This window comes from Pantherophis guttatus, chromosome 2, assembly GCF_059756535.1.
Source record: "Pantherophis guttatus breed Tessera chromosome 2, ASM5975653v1, whole genome shotgun sequence".
NCBI classification, from domain to species: Eukaryota; Metazoa; Chordata; class Lepidosauria; order Squamata; family Colubridae; genus Pantherophis; species Pantherophis guttatus.
This window is the reverse complement of record NC_142064.1, coordinates 205,906,139-205,923,751: the sequence shown is the minus strand read 5'-3', so window position 1 is coordinate 205,923,751 and position 17,613 is coordinate 205,906,139. Positions and strand designations below refer to the sequence as shown.

The 17,613-nt window shown below is 39.0% G+C and overlaps 1 long non-coding RNA gene across 1 annotated transcript in view; it reads right to left on the bottom strand.

Moving 5' to 3' along the window:
• Window positions 1-7,327: 7,327 nt before the first annotated feature.
• Window positions 7,328-17,613, bottom strand: part of LOC132710003 (uncharacterized) — a 16,578-nt gene continuing 6,292 nt past the window's right edge. The window contains exons 3-4 of the long non-coding RNA XR_015732612.1: window positions 16,333-16,434; window positions 7,328-8,709 (exon numbers count right to left, since the gene is read on the bottom strand). This is a non-coding gene — a long non-coding RNA (uncharacterized LOC132710003). The remainder of the gene's footprint in view (window positions 8,710-16,332; window positions 16,435-17,613) is intronic.

Sequence of the window (17,613 nt, the reverse complement as noted above, 5' to 3'; positions counted from 1 at the left end):
GGCTGGACTTCTGGGATGTGCAGTCACTTCAGTGACCCGGCGGCTGCGGGTAATGGCAAAACAATCTTTGTTAATTGGAGTTGATCCGCCAACAGCACGGTTATACTTTCGGCCAGTAGTAGACTGATTTCCCGAGCGGCAGACCCATGCGATATATCCTTGCTTCCCACAATGGCGGCAGGTGGCCGTGCGGAAACGACAAGTGGAGCAGGGGTGATCATCTCCACAACTGAGGCACAATGCCGGTGGATTCTTTTTTCTGGTCAGTCCCTTTGGACGGGGGGCAGATGCCCGGAGGCGGCTGACATCTGCCTCATCATCTGTGGCCTCATCAGAATTTACTTCCTGGAAATGAACGGCTGCAGGCTGACTCATTTCGGTTTGAAACCGGTGTATGTCCGTGATAGATTTATCAGACATCTCCACTGCCTGGGCTTCTTCCACAGCTGTTTGGAGGTCTAAGCTCTTCTTTGCCAAGAGCCTTTTTTTAAAATCGATATCACGCACCCCACAAACTAATTGTTCCAGCAAGGCATCCTCTAACTCCCTGAATTTGCAGTCAAGAGCAGCAGTCCTGAGGCGAGCCACATATCGGTTAATTGGTTCTCCCTCCTCTTGTAGTATCTGCCTTAATTTGAAACGGCGGGCTATGCGGGACGGAACCAGAGAATAGTGGCCTCTTAACTTTTCCTTCAGGACATCCCAAGGAATTGTGTGGACTGGCTGGGGTGCTACTAAAGCTCGGGCTGTCGCAAAGATCTCAGGGCCACAAGCGTTTAAGAAATGTGCCCGTTTACGGCTGCTAGACAAATCAGTATAGTCATTTGCCTCCAAAAAACATTCAAACTTCTCTTCGTAGGCATCCCAGGTTTCGGCGGCGGTGTTAAACGGGGCAAACATGGGCGGAGCCATTTGTATAGTGCTCTTAAACTGTTGTTTGTTAAAATTCACTTTCCAGCAAGCTCCCTCAACGAATCGGCCCCTTCCTCAGGACTCCAATAACCATGCGCCTCAATATCCCATCCTCGTCGCCAGTATTAAATTAGCGAGGGTGGTAATTACTGAGGCAACACGGGCGGCAGAGAACCTCATTTATTGAGTAACGAACGTAACCCAGTAACAACAACAACAAAAGAAAATGCCTGACAGCTCTTACATAGCTGCTGTCAGAATTGCTCTAACCAATCAGGAACTGCAGAAACAAAAGGAATAATGTGACCAATTAGGACGAGGCAGCTCCGTTTTCAGGGCAACGTGCCGACGCAACAATATTGGCTCCAGCAAAATTCACAATTGGCAGATGGCAAATGTTAGGGTTTGCCAAGTACATCAACATGATCTATCAATAAATAGTGCTTTTTATAAGACTGTTTATGCTGATTTTATAACTATTTAGTCAAGGGCCACTCAGATTCAATTTTCACTACAGTACTTAACTGTCCATCAAGAAAAATATAATCTTTTAAATATTGCAAAATCCAGATTATTGTGTACGAAAAAACCCTCCCTTTTTATGACCTTGTAGTCCCTATTATAAAACAATTATTCTTTTACCTTGGTTCTACTGTTTATTGTCAGCATTCCCATGCCTTATTATTTTGTTGCTATTGTTATTGCTTTACTGGTTCTACTGTGATTTTTTTGGGTTCTTGTAGACGGTTAACAAAGAACTCCATTCATTCTAAAGCTCTTATCCTATTTTGGAGATATAGATAAAGTTCTGCCAAGAGAGCTAGTATCTTGGAATCACACAAAAAATGGAGATTGTGGCCAAACAGCCGACAAGATGCAGAACCATTCAGGATACTGCTTTACTCTAGAGCAGGCAGATTTTCCTTCAATGGGAGGACTTAGGATTGGCTCCCTCATCACCTTCTCTCTCTTTTTTAAAAGAATGCTATTTACAATCCTATTTCAATTATAGTATTCTACATCAAGTAAATCTGAATGTTAGACTACCATCCTTGCTCCCTCCTTTTTTGGGGGGGGGAGGGGATGCCTTCAAATCACTTTTTGACTCCTGGTGATTCCTTGGACTCCCTGCAGTTTTCTTGGCACAATTTTGGAAGTGATTTGCCCTTGCCTTCTTCCAAGGACCGATAGGGAATGACTTAACCAAGATTATCCAATTGGCTTTGTACCTAAGAGACAATTAGAACTCACCCTCCCGGATTCTAGCATAATGCCTTAAACACTATACCCAACTATCCCATTTACTCAGTGGTAAATTCCATTATTTTCCGTCTTCTTATCACCTAGTAAGTATGCTTAAAGCTCCCTTACCTGAATTGTTTTGCACATGGCAGTTGGGGGTTTTGAAGCCAAATGCTCTTGGAAGGCCTGAGCTGGTCATTTGGCTGTTCTCAGTCACCCTGGCTGTATGTCCAAATTATGCCTGGTTCCCACCAGGCAATTTCTGACACGATAGAGGACTTGTGAGGGGGGTAATAGCAATAGCAATAGCACTTAGACTTATATACCACTTCATAGTACTTTACATCCCTCTCTAAGTGGTTTACAGAGTGAGCCTATTGCCCCCAACAATCTGGGTCCTCATTTTACCCACCTTGGAAGGATGGAAGGCTGAATCAATCTTGAGCCAGTCAGGATCATACTCCTGGCAATTTATTTATTTATTTTATTAAATTTCTATACCACCCTTCTCCCGAAGGACTCAGGGCGGTGAACAGCCACAAGATAAAACACATAAATACAAAAATGTAAAATAAATTAAAAATGAATTAAATAATTTGGCTGAATTTAAAATACCCCATAATTTAAAACAAATTAAAATTTACATTTAAAAAGGGGAGAAGATTTAGGCCAGGCCAGCTTGATGAAATAAAAAAGTCTTAAGCGCGCGACGGAAGGTGCGTAGATCCGGGATCCTCCATATCTCTGGGGGGAGCTCGTTCCAGATCGTAGGTGCCCCCACAGAGAAGGCTCTCCCCCTAGGGGCCGCCAGTCGACATTGTTTGGCCGACGGCACCCGAAGGAGCCCCTCTCTATGGGAGTGTACTGGCCGGTGGGAGGCTATTGGTGGTAGCAGGCTGTCCTGTAGATAAACAGGTCCTAAGCCATGGAGCGCTTTAAAGGTGATAACCAGAACCTTGAAGCGCACTCGGAAGACCACCGGGAACCAGTGCAGCTCACGCAGGAGAGGTGTTACATGGGCAGAGTTAGCCTGCAATACTGCATTTTAACCACTGCGTCACCACGGCTCTAAAAGAGTCATTGGGGAATGGGTGTCTGTATAAACTTACATACATACATACATACATACATATGCACACATACATATATGGAAAAGATTTGTGCACTAAATTAAAGTCGAGGCCAGAAACCAGTTGCCACTATCACAAGGAAGGACTATTATATGTAATTAATCAAACCAGCCCCTTCTACTGATAAAATAGCAAAGAGATCCAAGAACTGAATTTCAGCTTGTCGCACATAAAAGAAGCATAGGGTACAGTATCATAGCAGCCCTTTTCAGTCGTTGCGCTGAAAATGCATTCAAAATAATTAAAAATAATTCAAGCACATACTGAGAAAGGAGAGGCATCTTTTGTGCCAGTGTTTACAGTCTTCATTGTTATTGCTTCTGTTTACTCTTCTATTCATTCCTTTCATTGTTGCTCAATGGCACTTAAACAATACAGCAACCCTCAGGTTGACCAGAATGGTGTACTTTTGCCAAGTAATCAAAAGCTTCTTGGTAATGTGGCATCCAGGTAAAACTACACTCAGGTTAAATAAGGTACTGTACATTTAAGCTGCATGTTGATTTTAAAGGCATACTATAGCGGTTGGGGTGGAGGAGCATTGCTCATATCATGGGAATAAAACAGAGATGTGTGCAAAGGAACTGAATCTCCTTTCCTTGGTGGACTCCTGAACAAAATCTTTGAAATTAGTCATTGTTTTGAAGACGAAGAGGAAGAATTCACAGGCACCAAAGTAAACACCAGCTCTTTTTCTAAAACCTTCTGGACCACAGCCCAGGAAGAAAAGACTAATTCCACCCCCATTGCCATGCCCACTCCCATTCCATTAATCAGCCCATACAGTAGCTGATGCATTTTGCATTTTTGCACATTATGACCACAAAGATGCATTTAGTTCTACATGTAATTTGATTCTCATTTGATACAGAACCTCCTGTTTGTATGAAAAATTCATCTATTACAAGCTGTAATTATAAGGGCTAATATTGTAGAAGAAAATGGATAACATTTATTAAAAAAAAAAACACTTTCAGTGTTGCCCTGAACTCACAGCTTCTACTTGAATGGCAGGTGAAGGCTATGGCCAAGATAAAATTTGCAAAATTACATCTAATTGTGTCCTTTCCTGGATGTGGCAGGACTATGAATTTCACTTGTGGCTTATCAACTCACAGCAGACCTGTTGCCACTCACTCTACATGGTACTGTGATGGAAGACTACTCAGACATTAAATTGGTACAGCTTGCCCATGTAACATCTTTCTTCTAGGAGTTGCCCTGGTTGCCAGTAATCTTACGATTTAAGGTGCTGGTTGCTCCCTTGAAAGTCCTGCCTGGGGTTTCTTCAGTGACAGCGCCCATCAGGGGATTTCATCAGCAAAAAGCCCACAATTGAGATCAGCTTGCTCTTACATCTACCATCCTTCCTTGTTATGATTTCACAAGACTGTAAAAACCCTCTAGCTATTTTAGAGAATATTTGGGTTAGATCCAGATTTAGTCTGGTCCGTGGATAGCAATGGTACTGTTTCTGAGGTTATATGGGTGAAACGCCTGCTGTTTTAATTTAAAGATTTTGATAACTGCATGCTGTTTAACAGGAGCAGCTCAGAAATCCCAATAAATAAATAGGGTCTGTCATCAAACTTATATTCATGTCATATAACATTCATAGCCCTTGCATTTTGCAAGTCACAAATATAGCGCAAAGTACTGAACAGAGGAAGCTATAGCTTCCAAGCTGCAGCCTAAAAGAGCATTAGTGCACTCTTAATAGGTGCACAACAAAAAGGAGATTTTCTGTCAACACGAACTATCTTAATCAATGGAGCTGAGCTGTTCCAAAGTAATGTTTACCAAACTTTTCTCATAAAGGTTCCCTTGGGAAAGAGGCCGAATTCAAAGTATAGAAATGAGTCCTGATTCAATTTTCTGTCAGTTTTAAAGCTCATTGTCGATCTGGCTGATGGCAACAAAGAATGTTTTCTGGCTGACTTTAGATATTGTGCATTTACTAATGGAGTATTGGGCTTCTTAAAGGAGCAACTTAAGGCAAGGTGTCTTTATATTACATGACTCTGAGTGTAGGGACAACTATAGTTAATCAAACTCAATCTACTAACCCTATCACTTCTCTCATCTAAGTGTTACATAAGTCAAATGACTTACAGGCAGTATTCTTAACACTCAAAATTCTCACTATGAACTTCTTGTAACACAGGTACAAATCATTATATGCCTGGAATTAAGTGCTGAAAAGAAATTACAGAAGGGCAGAAAATGGAAACATCAGAGAAAGAATCTAAAGGCAAGCTGTTCAGGAGTTCCATGTGATTTTTCACTAATTTTCAATGACCAGCCGTGTCTTTCTTAATGAGCAATACCGTAGCTTTCACCTTACTATTCTTCCATGGGTGCCATTTTAACAGTGCATTTTTCTAATACTGGAGTTATGGACAATGAACAAAAACATTACCTGAGGCAAGGATATTATTGGGAGATTTTTAAAAAATAGTTTGTTTGTGTTTTGGTGACTTCTTAAATAATTTAGTGTAGCACTGGTACAGTGATTTTGACAAGACTCTCCCTTCCCTCTCTTGGGAAGGTTCGCTATTACTTCAAATCATTTTGAAAGTATATCGCTGACTATGGATTACTGGACTCCTAAAGCTACAAAAATAGTTTCATAATCTTTTCCAGATTGATATGCATCAGTTATCTTTTTGCAGAAGTCTTTTGAAATATATTTTGAGCTGCACATGATGTGCCTCTAGAGATATGGTGACAACTTCACTGTGATGGTGGATACCCAAAGTTTATTTGATTTGTGCAGTGCTGGGTCATATCAGTTTTGATGTAGTATTTTTTTCCATAGAGGTATGAGGTATAGCAGACATACTATATAGCAACCTTGCAGATGTGAAACAGTCAGAATCTTATCAGTATCAAATTACAAGAGTAGATTCTTTTGTATCCAAAGCCTTCACCCCTAAGAGTCAAGTCAAGATATAAATAAATATTTCTAGAAGAGATTTTCAGGACCCTGATTTCTTCATTTGCTGTTGCTTTTTTGTTGAATGTGTTTTACTTTCCTGTTATCAAGTATGTTGCAGAAACAAATAAGTGCTATACAAACAAACAATTACACATAGAACCAAGGGATGCGAAATCTAGTCTCATTTTAAGCGCACTCTGGTGAATTCAGATATGCAAAACTAATATTTTTATTAGCTAGCAGAATTATGTCTTTGAGAGGCAGAGTATCCTGATAATAGCATATAACGTATGCAGGATTTCAGATATCATATATATTTTAGGCCCATGTTGTCTGCTAATTGTTTCTTTCAATGTCTTGGGCAAATAAGATACAGTACTGGGAAGTGAAGTAGCTATTAATTTTAACATTATATTTCACTGTCATCCACAATTAAATCACACATAAAGCATTGGTCCTGTCTTCGCTTGCACTCAATATGACACAATCAATTTCCCTCTTTGGCCCTGTGACTCCATTTCCTCCCAATCCATGAGTGAAACATGTTTGTCATTGGCTGCAATGCACAATAGCAATATTCTCCTTGTTATTCTGCTGCTCCCTAAGGACAGCTTCAAATGGGTAAAACAGGCCACCTGTTACCTGGATGCTGAGGTCAACTGATCGGTTGTGCATCAGGTATGATCAGAGGTGGGTTTGAGAGTGTAAGGATGTTTAGTGGCCAGAAGGGCATACCTTCTGGCCACTAATACAACATCTCTTTAGTCTGCTCAGCCTTGGTGGCGCAGCAGACTAAAGTGCTGTTAAATAGCACTTAGCTGCCAGCTGCCTGCAATTACTGCAAGTTCAAATCCCACCAGGCTCAAGGTTGACTCAGCCTTCCATCCTTTTGAGGTAGGTAAAATGAGGACCTGGATTGTGGGGGCAATAAGCTGACTTTGTATAAAAAAGAACATCGCTTGGGGGGGGCGAAAGCCCTACTAAGCAGGTATATACAAAAGTATGAAGGCTATTGCTTAATGCATTGTAAGCCACCCTGAGTCTCCGGAGAAGGGCGGCATATAAATTGAACCAATAAATAAATAAACAATAAATACAATAAATCTCAGTTAATACTCTCTATTATCACTTTGTGTCCTGAGTCCCGAGCCAAACCCACCCTCTTTTTCTAAGTTTTTTGACACCATCTTCTGTTTAGGCTTTGAATGAGATGAATATGGGAGTAGCAAACTCCATTGTTTATTCTGAGGAAGGAGGTATATTAGTGCTTATTCTACACTGCACGATGCAGACTAGAGCTATTTGCACTGTGGTATCTTCTTATGTATTTCTTTATTTCACATCACAGTCAAGAGTGTCAGCTTGACACAGAGTTGGAAGAGGCCATTCACTGAGTCCAATTCCCTGCTCTGTGCTGGAATCTAAGTTAAAGCATTCCAGTCAGATGCTTGTCTAGCCTGCTTGAATGCATCCAGTGAAGGGAAATTCAATCCATCTGTGAAATTGGTTCCACTGCTGAGTTGCTCTTATTATCAGGATATTTGATACTTTTCTCCCTGTTACAGATTTAGGAGATGCCCATATGGGATTTGAAAGGTGAGGCAGACAAGCCAGCCTCAAGAAGCCACACAGGGTCCTGAAGTCAGATCCTTCCCTGCTGAAACATGACAGCAAAATCGAGAACTATTATCTTCCTTGTAATGAGTGCCACGTTTGCCAGTTAGGACAACATGCTCAGGCAGCATCTCAGAACAGATGTAGAGATGCCTATATCTGCATAGATCCTAATAGTCTTAATGAATCAATCCCCAAAACATATACAGAATTTGCCTGATCAACCTGATCACCAGTCAAGCTCAATCCAATGCTGATCTTGACATGCCTACTGCTTTCCAACAAACATCTGCTCACCAAGATTTTCTGTAGAATTTAAAGATTGGCCACTGTGCAGTTATGCCTCAAATGTGCATTTTTGCTGTTGGATTGATCCCTTTCAGCCGTTGACTGGCTTATGTAGCGCTGCAACCCCAGCTGGCTGAACAAAGTATTAAGGCCACTTCAGACTTCCTGTTAACTTTGGGAGTTTAGGGGATAGGGAGAAATAGCATGTATTCCAAAGGTGCTTTTTCAGGAGGCAACTGGACTTTGTTTTTTTCTTTGAAGACATTTCTCTTCTCATCCAAGAAGCTTCTTCAGCTCTGACTGGATGGTGGGGAATGGAAGGATTTATATTCCTTGCAGACAGCTGGACATTTGCATCCTTTAGAGAATCATTGAGGCCATTGGGAGGTTTATCTGTGTCCTCAGAGTCACCTGAGTAGTGCAAATGGGTGCGGAGCCTTCTTGGCAGCAGGATGCTTTCTGCCCTGTGTCCCTTCTCTGTTGAAGGCAGGCGCAGGCTGTTGGGGATGAGTCTCTGTTGTCTGCTTCTCAAACTGAAATTTAGCATGTATTTCATCTTCCAGTTCTTTTCTTTTTCCTGAATGCCTAAAAAAAAAATTCTTAGCATGGCTATTAAGTACTAATTAATGCCTTAAGGCTGGCTTAGTTTTTTTTAAAGCTGGAGCATGCAACATGGCAGCGGTCTCAAACCTTTTTGGCACCAGGGACCAGTTTCATGGGAGATAATTTTTCCATGAACAAAAGGGAGGGGATGATTTCGTTTCGTTTGCTCACATGCTGCTTACCCCCAGATGTGCAGCATGGCTCCTAACAAGCCATGGACCAAGTTTGGGGACCCCTGCAATATGGGATGGGGGTGTAGAGTGAAGGGCCACATTTAGCTTTGGAGTAGCTTGTTCAAGACAACACTATAAAAATGATTTGGGCCAGTATATAATGGCAAATTAATTTAGTGAGAGTGGGATCTAATTACAAATTAATTAAATACATTACTATGTTTCCCCCTTCTTCATGTTAACAAAGATTAAAAAAAAATATTTTGAGGAAAGTGGGGACCTACCTCCAAAGCAGTGGAAGAACCACAAGATGTGCAATCTTTATTCAGGTATAACTGATAATATTTTTGAGCTCCAGCTCAGCAAAACAGTTTCTATCAACCTAAAACATACTAACATACATTTCACTGTATTGCATTTAGCCCCAAGGGCTCCACTCGGAGGTGGGTTTCAGCAGTTTCTGACCAGTTCTGGAGAACCAGTAGCGGAAATTTTGAGTAGTTCGGAGAACCGGTAGTAAAAATTCTGACTGGCCCTGCCCCCATCTATTCTCTGCCTCCCAAGTCCCAGCTGATCGGGAGAAAATGGGGATTTTGCAGTAACCTTCCCCTGGATTGGGGGGGGGGGAATGGAGATTTTACAAGATCCTTCCCCTGGAGTGGGGTGGGAATGGAGATTTTACAGTATCCTTCCCCTGCCATGCCCACCAAGCCATGCCACGCCCATCAAGCCACACCCACAGAACCGGTTGTAAAAATTTTTGAAACCCACCACTGGCTCCACTAATATATGGACTTCAACAGGGACATATCATACTTATTCCAGTTGCCAACTCTGACTAGGTTATTTCAGACATCTTTAGTTTGGCAGCCTTTCAATATGAAGGAAAGTTGTCTTGGCATATTTTATCATATTAGCAGGGAAAAGGAAAAAGGGGATGATCAAGATATTATGGAGATTCTCAGTCATCCAGGTCATGGTTGTCCCAAATGTGCTTTTTCAAGAGGCAACTGGACTTTGTTTTTCTTTGAAGACGTTCGAAGAGTTGAAGATCTGAAGAAACTTCTTGGATGAGAAGTGAAACGTCTTCAAGGAAAAACAAGGAAGTCCAGTTGCCTCTTGAAAAAACACCTTTGGAAGATGATCAAGAGGTGCCACAATGTCCATTTATGTATCCCAGATTAATATTTGACCATGCTAAGATGGTCTAATATATTCTTATTTCATGTACATTCACTGATTTCCATGCTATCATTACTACAAATGATAATAACAGTTTCATATCCTTCTTGTTTGTTCATTTTCCTGGTTAATTATACAAACTAGCTTCCCTCTCTCGGTCTTGACAGAGATGTCATAAATCATGGAGACCGCTTTCATAATCAGTCACAGAAGTAACCTTTTATTTTTTGAAAGAGCCATGAGATGGGGCTTCTGCTGTATAAGCTATGGGGTTGGCTTAGAAGAATTGAGTCCAGGCCTCGCACCTTCACCAGCAGATGACAAGAATAAACTCTTGCAATGAATGGTCTGCTCTGGCCATTTCTGTAATGAGGGAAGGTCTGTTTTCAATCAGTGTTGCTCCCTGCTTTCCCTTAAGTGTATTCTATCATTGATTGTCCCCTAAGGGCTGCTGGCTAGATAGCAGTGCATCAAATAATTGGAAAGTCAAACTCTGTGCTCTATTACTCATGTTAACAGGCTCTCTAGATAGTAGATGTTTCAGATTGAGAGCTAATCATCACCGTCACCAAGGTCTGTGTGTTCTTGTGTGTGTGTGTGCACTGCTGCACATTCTTCAATCACATAAGACACCATCCTGGCAATTGCCAATGATATGGTCTTTTCCATTTGGCAATGCAAAAATGAGAAACAGAAACAGTGGGAAGGTGTGGAGGAAAATAAGAACCTGAACAGTGATACCTAATTGCCCCCTTCGGCAATAGGTTGTTCATGCAGGATTTCTAGTTTCTGTGGCTTCAATCTTCCCTGAGGAGCTCCACTTCCTCACAGAAACTGAAGAACCTATGACAAGACTGCTCCACTTTAATTTGAGTTTATTTTATGTACGCAGAGAGCGCATGCACCAAAGACAAATTCCTTGTGTCCAATCACACTTGGCCAATAAAGAATTCTATGCTATGCTATGCTATGCTATGCTATGCTATGCTATGCTTTGCTATGCTATTCAAATCCATGTTTTGATTTAGCGCCTTGGCTAATGAATGGATGATTATACCTTCTTTCTCAAATATGAATTTAATCCTGATGAGTCACATTTTGAGTCCAGGAGTAGAGCATCAACTATCTTTATGTATCTTTTCAGGGATTTTTTAAATGAGTAATTTATTAAGAGCGAAATAAGTACAATTTTACTTAGCTAGCAAGTTTGTGTTATTATCCATCTGTTCCACCTTTCTGTTTCCTTCATAAATCAAGAGAGCTAATTTGTTCATGAAGCAATGATACAATTTCTTACAGACTTTAGGAGCAAATTAATTTATGTATGTATTTTCATAGTAATCAGCATACTTTAAAAACAGGGACTGTTTAACTGTGGTGCCAGCCCCAAATGAACCTCCTTCCACACTAAATTGCTGCTTTTTGTCTTTTGGTTGTTTGTGGAAGTATAACTTGGCACTCACATTTATTCCTGCTGTGTGATTCATTGCAAAGGAATCCTCCACTTTAGTTGAAACATATGACAGGGTAAATTGCTATGGACATGGCTGAGTGTTTATATACGGTACCTGCAAATGAACCCTTAGAGAAAAACCAAATATCAACTATTCAAAACTATTAAAAAAATCTGAGATTTCAAAATACTACAAATACTCAGTGCCACTTGCATTCTTTTCCTATTAATACCGTAATAAATAGAAGGAATCAGATAGCAACTTCTGTATTAAAAGCATGGCTTTTGTGAGCAGCCACTTATTTCATCAGATGCATAGAATACCATGGCTGCCATAGATCAACATGGCTGTTTTCTTGAAATTGAAATACTGTAATACAGTAATGGTATTCTGTATTTTAATAACAGCACAAGCATCAAAATAGGATTCACTAAATCCAGCAAGCTGATGCCTAAAGAACTCCCACTAGCAAATGACATAGTTGACTTTATCCCAACTGCTTTCCAGATGGACAACAAATCCCAGAACTCTCAGCCAGAATGGCTATTGGCATGTGGTATAAACTATAATGGAAGAATGGGTAACTCACAGACCATGTGTTCCTCCAACCCAACCTCTTTTTAAAAAATATCAGATAGGTTTCAAGTAGTTTTAAAATATGAAATATTTCAAAAACAGCCATAATTAAATTTTAAAACCAACTCTAATAAATAAACCAAAATGCAATTTAAGATATTAATAAACAAACTGAAATTCAAAGATGCATAAAAAATAATTAGATTTTACAGTTTTAAGCTGTTGCCACTGCTTACATTGGGCAAACTTCCAAGGGTGGAGGGGAAGAACACCAGGAAACTGACTGGGAGGCAACAGTTTTTCCAGTTGGGAATGTAAAGAAGACCTATTCAGTATACAGGGACTATACTGGTCTACTCCAGTCTTGAACTGCTTGAATATCAGTGTTAGAGCTTTTAAGAGATCTTATCCTTCATGTTCAATAATTTCATTTAAAAATGACTGGCAAAGTTTTATAGAATTGTGCGATGTGATGCAGTTTGATGTAGGTTTTAGAAAAGGCCTGTCCACCTAGGCCAGGAGGAGATGGTTGATGCAATCATTAAACAATATTTTTTTAAAAAACAACTTTTAGTTCAAGGTACCAATTCCAAGTGAATAAGTACCTATATTTTTCATCACACTAAATAGGCCATTTTGCAGGCTTTGATAAATTTCCCTCCTTCAATAACAACTGGCTAAAGGAAAGGAAAATGTTTCCATGCAAACAGCAAAGGTTTTCTCCTCTTGCCTTTTCTACTTTCTTTAGGCACAAATAATAATGAACACAGAATGGATGTTTTCAAAACTATTTGCATCCTTTTGCAAATGAAGACAATGATCTTATAACAGAGTACTAAAACTCTAATGCACTTATAATCAGGTTGGAAGGATGGATTCAGGACATAGTGTCATAGTCTAGCTTTGGGCGTGTCATTATTTCTCAAACTAATGCAATAGTATGTTTTGCTGTACACACTTGAGGAGAACACAGAAGAACCAAAAATTAGGGTTGGAGAAAGCAGCGGAAAAGGGTGCTTCAAAAAACAAGGCATCCTGCCTCAAACTCTTGAAGCAGCCATGTCCTTTGGAGGGTTCAACATGGCTACTTCAAGGTTGCTTGTTTGTCTGCACATATGCTTGTACAGGCATTTCACTGTCAGAGGCGTTGCCTGCGCATATGTATTTATAGACATCTCAGGACCATCTCTGAAATCACTATCCCAAGACTTCCAAAAAGATATGACTGCTTTAATGTTCCAAGAAAGGGTCTTTTACTCATATTATTATTATTTTTACAAAGTATCCATTTGATGTATTTGCACAACTCATATCAAAAATGGTTCCTTTCTGCCAGTAAACAAGGCATCAGTTATTTTAAGTGGTTTGCGTATTCTGTTTTAACCATTGGTTTTATTGCACACTGCTCGAGTCTCTTTGGGTGAGATGGATGGCCACATAAATTGGATTAAATGAATAAATAATATTTTTGGATATTATTATAATAATGCCCTCTGGAACGATTTGCCCCCGGAGATACGAAGGATACCAGATCTCTGGGCCTTTCGCCATGCCCTAAAAACTTTTCTTTTCCATCAAGCAGGGCTGGCGTGAAACTCCCCCTCCCCTTTTTAGCTCTTTTTAGCTCTTTAAGTGTAAATTGGGTTTTAATTGGATTGTTTTAAATTGTGGGCCAAAGCTGTATAATTCTTCTAATTGATTTTAAATTTTGTATTGGTATGTTTTTTATCCTTGGCTGTGCACCGCCCTGAGTCCAATAGGAGAAGGGTGGTATATAAATTGAATAAATAAATAAATAAATAAATAAATAAATAAATAAATAAATAATAATAACAACAACAACAACAACAACAACAACAACAACAACATCAGGGCTGGTTTAAAACATTTTGTATTCTAAAAGAAACTCCACCATTGCTGACCGCCAGTAAAAAGATAACTAGTCTGGCAGTCAGCATTGGTGTGGAACAACGTCTTCTACAGCAGAAGACAGATGGACATATGAGCCACAGCATTCTTCTCTACCCTTTTGTCAATTTGTACCTAAGGTGAAATCCAAATTTAAACAAAACTACTCACTCTAATCTGCAAACCCATCACAGGGTATCCTTTTACTTATTTATTTGTCAGACTTTAAGGCTGTCCAACTCTTAAGGCAACTTTGGGTAGCTTCCAATTAAAAAAACCAACAAATAAAGAACACAACCGACTGCAGGAATAAAATATCCACCATAAACTACCAGAGCATAACAGGACAAAACATAATCACCTTGTCCCCAAAGCCTGAGAGAACAATTAGATTTTTAAAGATTTTCTAAACGATATAAGGTTACATGAAATTTGTACAATGAAAAGGTGCTCGTTACTAGGAATCATATTAGGTGAGATCTTAAATTTGAGGGGTACAACATAGAATAGAAGGGAGAAATTGAATTTGGTTAAGATTAGAGGTGAGGATGAAGGGTAATATTGATTTTTTTTAAAAAAAATAGAAGAGAGTAAATATCATGGCAAAAAGGAAGTATAGAAATTGTAAATTTAGTTGAAATGATTAAAAACTGTTTAAATTTGTGAACTGGCCAAATACTCTGTTCAGAAAAAATATATTATATGTTTGTATGTGTGTTTGTGTAAAAAATAAAAAAAAATTTTTTAAAAAAAAAGAAAAGGTGCTCACATATTTATTAATATTAGTTAATCCAAATGTAAACTAATTTTCATTGAATTTATATTGCCGCCTATTCGCCCATGGCGACTCAAGGCAGCTTACAGAATATAAAACCACATTTAAAACAATAAAAACTAACAAAAAGAATCAAATAAATTAATATAGTAAAATATTACAAAATCACCCGCCATCTCCCACCCTCTGCCCTGGTGACAGCAGATCACACAAGCCATTTAATGGGCTCCATCCCACTCTGGGTTTCCCAGGCCCACTGGCAGAACCAGGTCTTCAGTGCCTTTTGGAAGAGTATTAGAGTGGGGCCATTCTAATCTCTGGCGGAATGATGTTCCAGAGAGAGGGAGCCACCATGGAGAAGGCCCTTCTTCTGGGTCCCACCAGGTATATCTCCCTCGGGGATGGGACCCGCAACATTCCCTGCCTCCCCACTCTGATAGGTCGGGTAGATGTGACCGGCAAGAGATGGTCTCTCAGATAACCTGGTTCCAATCCAATCTTTTGCATCCAGGAAAGAATAGCTTCTCTTATAAAATTAAAATATATATATACTGGAAATTGAAATATGCATATTTGATCATGTATACAGTACGTTAGCTTTTTAATTACTGAATGTGTAATTGATGGCATAACATGAAGATAATTTCTAATACATTGTATGTGTTTGTGTGTGCATCAGAGAGACTACAGACAAATAAATAAAGTAGACAAATAAATACAGATAAATAAAAAAAAATACAGAACAGACATTAAAATAAGAATACAATAACAAATAAAATGAATCACAGTTGGTCCAACACATAGTCAATTGATTACATATTTCTCGGTGGCTTGTATAGCAGTTATTATAAACAATACAAGTCTTAGGTTTGAAACCTAAAACAAATCCTCATTTTCACCTTTGCTTTCATGCTGTTGGACATTATGTTAGCAACTTCAAATTTTTGTAAGGAGAAGTATAATATATTTACATCTATTTAGAAAGAAAATATTTCCATCTTACTTCACGAAGCACATTGTGTGAAAGGAGATGAAATGAAAACAACATATACAAATATGGCTCAATGCAAGATAGCGGAAAGCACAATCAGTCACGCCTGCTTCTCTGCAAAGCAGCGTGAGGTCACTTTTTACCCGTCTCCTTAGATATCTTTAGTAAAGATGATTAGGTTGGATAGTTAATTATCTGCTCCATGGACAGGACTAAAATATTACTCTGCATTATTACTCTGTACTAATTAAATTGAATTTGCCCATGGGGAATGTTTGGCGTTTCAAAAATATGACTTGTATTATTCAGAATCAGTTCTGAAGCGCTTTTAAGAGGACTACTATATATCTACCATTCCTTAGCAGTACTAAAGAATATTTCTGTTTTACATTTTATACCTATGTCCACCTGTCTGCATCATATAAAAATATAACTTATTTTATAATAGGGAAAGTAAACAGCAGTCCAAAATTTCACCATCTCTGATATCTTTTTACATGTTTCGAAAATAAAAGAATGAACCAACAGAAGATAGGAAATATCTACCTGTAATAGATAGGAAAACACTTTGGATCGTCTCTTCATCACATTTCTCCTTTGTTAAAATCAGGTCCTGCTTCTTCATTTAAATAAACGCCAAATTCACAGCTGTGAATTATAAACCTTCTTAAAAAATACAATTCTGAATACATATACATCATATCAATTCTTATTATATTGTAACAGATTCAAAGTTAGTGATTTTCTGCCTTTTAAATCTTTTTTTTTCTCTCCCACTTTTCTTGTCTTAGTACATTTGTTGCTGGGACCAAAGCTGGTGTGCTTTTACATGTGAACAGAGAAAGTAATTTTAAGTTTCAGAAATGATTATATACATTTCATGCCAACTTTAACTATACATGAGAATGCGAGAAATAAAGTTTGGGGAGCAAAATCTAATCTACTTATCTTCCCTGTCCTGTTCTTATTTTTGGGTTTGGCTATAAAACCTTATTTCGGAAGCAAAAACTATAATTCTTGATTGATCTTTACACTTCCCTATAAGGGGGTTGGAGGTTTTCACTTATGAAAAGTTAGAGTACATACAGCCCATGGTCTCTACCTTTCTCTCTTTGCTGAGCATTTCCTAAAAATGGTGCACAGGCTGCCCATAACCTGGGATTGCATTCTTACTATCACTGATGGGACATTGTAGATAGTGGTTATTCAATATTTTCCTGATCAAATGTGTTAGCTTTAGTTGCGTTAATGTATGATAACATAAAGGCTCATATGAGATTGAAAGTACGCCTGTATCAACTGTGCTGCCAACCTCCGGCTACACATGCTTGTGCTTGTCTTTGTCTTCCCATGTTGGGAACAGATGTGATTGTGCATCTGTATGGCACTCATTGCTGAGCATGGCAGGAATGACATTTCAAACTTGCAAATTTGTTTCAAAGTTAATTCTCTCATATCATATTGTAAATGTGGAATATTTAACATGCTACTGAAAGTATAAGCTCTAGTCTTTGCGAGAGTTATGACTATTTTGGAGTTTTATTAGTTCATTTGCTAATTGCAGTGTATCATTAAGGATCTAATGCACATGCTGCCTTGAAATTACTTAGATCCTAACAATATATTTGGATTCCTTCATGCTAGTGGGACAATGTCTTGCAACATCCCACTTTCACAATCACTAGGGGCTGAAGACTGTCTTAAATAAAAATAGCGAACCTGTCTGTTAGCTTTCATGTAAAAATCAACAAAAACCCTACAAAAAGAAAGTAAAAGATGGTAGACAGAGCATGGATAAGGGTCTTGGATAAAACATAATTTTTCAGA